This window comes from Phaseolus vulgaris, chromosome 10, assembly GCF_000499845.2.
Source record: "Phaseolus vulgaris cultivar G19833 chromosome 10, P. vulgaris v2.0, whole genome shotgun sequence".
Classification (NCBI taxonomy): Eukaryota; Viridiplantae; Streptophyta; class Magnoliopsida; order Fabales; family Fabaceae; genus Phaseolus; species Phaseolus vulgaris.
Window position 1 is genome coordinate 11,169,319 of NC_023750.2, and position 2,363 is coordinate 11,171,681.

A 2,363-nucleotide genomic window follows, 5' to 3' on the forward strand; every position below is an offset into this window, starting at 1 on the left:
AATAATGCAGATTGTTTGTTTAGAATGTTAGGTTGATGAGGTGCCAAAATTTTAAGGAAATTTTGTAATGTTGACATGGATAAGAAAGGTAAAAAGAGAGTGTTGTTGATGTTGGTTGGGGAGGGGCAGGAGGTGGGGAAAAAGTGTGTTAAATCAATTTTTTTATAGGCCATCAAAGTAGGACCGTGTGAAGTAACGACATTGTTCAGTGAATTTAGAGGGTTGCAGTATGTGGTGACCCTAGCAGGAGTATGTGGTGACCCACTTTACACTTTTTATGGAAATATGAAGTGAGTGTTGATGTTTGTTGGGATAGGCATGGTGTGGGGAGAAAGTGTGTTAGATCAGGTCTTTAGAGGGCATGAGTGCAAGGCAGTTTCAAGTGAGCAATAATTCAGTCAACTTAGAGGGTTGCAGTATGTGGTGACCCTAGTAGGAGTATGTGGTGACCCACATTACATTTCCTGCACAAACCCAGCAGGGGAACATTTTATGGAAATGGGAAGTGAGTGTTCGTGTTGGTTTTACTGGGGCATGAGCTTGGGACAAAGTAGTTCAATTAAGGTGTTTAGAGTCCATGAGTGTAGAGCATTGTGAAGTGGGCACAAAATTCAGTAAACTTAGAGAATATCACCAAATGGTGACCCTATAGGGAATATGTGGTGACCCATATTACACTTCCTGCACATACCCAGGGAAACTTTTTTTGGAAATGGGAAGTGAGTGTTCATCTTGGTTGTAGTCGTTGGGGACAAAGTGGTTTAATTGAGGTCTTTAGAGGCCATGAGTTTAGAGTAGTGTGAAGTGGGCAAAAAATTCACTCAACTAAGACAATATCATCAAATGGTGACCCTATAGGGAATATGTGGTGACCCACATTACAGTTCGTGCACAAACCCAATGGAATTTTTTTCTAGATATGGGAAGTGAGTGTTCGTGTTGGTGAAGGGTGGGCCATGAAGTGGGGAGAAAGTGGGTGAAATGGGTTCTTTAGAACCCATGAGAGTAGGAAAGTGTGAACTAACCACAAAATTGACTCAACTTAGACAGTTGCAGAATGTGGTGACCCTAGAGGGAATATTTGGTGACCCACATTATAGTTGTATCACAGAGGCATGGTAACTTTTTGTTAAAATGATAGGTTTGTTCTGTTATTAGTTAGGGTGGGGTGGGGAATAATGTAAGTTTTTTGTCCTTGTTATGTTCCTTGTGTTGACCCAAAGTCAGTTTATTGCAGAAGCACATTTACAGAATACATTAATTGTGAATTGTTTGATTTTTTAAAGATTGATGTTCTTTCATTGTTGTTTGATTTTGAATAACGTATTCATTGTTGAATTTTTATGTTTTGTAGGATATAATGTCAACTCAAGAAAGTAGTCATGCAAAATCTTTTATGGATGATAAGGTTTGATTTCGAATATGCTTAATTTTTTTAGGCATACGATGACATGACATTCTTAGTAAACTGCACACGTATTTATAAATGCAGGTCTTTAGGCATTATTGCAGGCCAAATATTTTGAGAAGTTTGAACAAAACCTTAAGTGTTGAAGAAAATTTTAGTATTCAGTCAACCCCCTTTGGTTGGCTAATTGTGTTGGATGGGAACCTGAAATTGAGTTGCTGCCTTTTAAGGGAGTTATGTACTAGGTGGGTGGAGAGAAGTCATGGTTTTGGAGTCAGCTCTACAGCTGTCCCATTTACTTTGTTAGATGTTTGTTTAGGTATAGGTCTTAGAGTTGTGGGAGACAAATTTGACTTAGAAAAAACATAAAACAATTGTAAGAGTAGGAGTTTTTTCAAAACTAGTCATGTATCTGTGAAAATGATTTATGATGAAATTGTTAAACGTCGCAACGAATGTTCCATACATGACTTTTGCGGGTTGTACATCTTGTTAGGAATGTTAGAGTTTTTATTTCCAAGTAGAATGGGTTTAGTTCTTGGTGGGTTGTTTAGGGTTGTGGATGATCTGGGTGAATTGGGGAGGTTTAGTTTATGACTTTTTGGTTCAAAGTTTGTGTTCAGCTTCAATGTGTATGAGGAGGAAAACTAATGCTATATATATCCATGTTCGTGGTTGTGTGTACTTGCTGCAGGTAATTTAAAATGTTTACTTCGTATGTGTAATGACTTCCCATACATTTTCTGGTTAGTGGCATTAATTTGACATGAATTGTGTAGATATGGGCTCTTGAACATTTGTTCTCTTACAAGCGGCAAGTTCTGAGGATTGGAAATAGATATCCTCGTATCACACATTGGATGGATGTTAAGCTGGGTGACATTGAAATTGCATCTGGACTACAACAAAATGTGGTGTGTAGAATACATTTATTTTTTTTAAATGTACAATACTT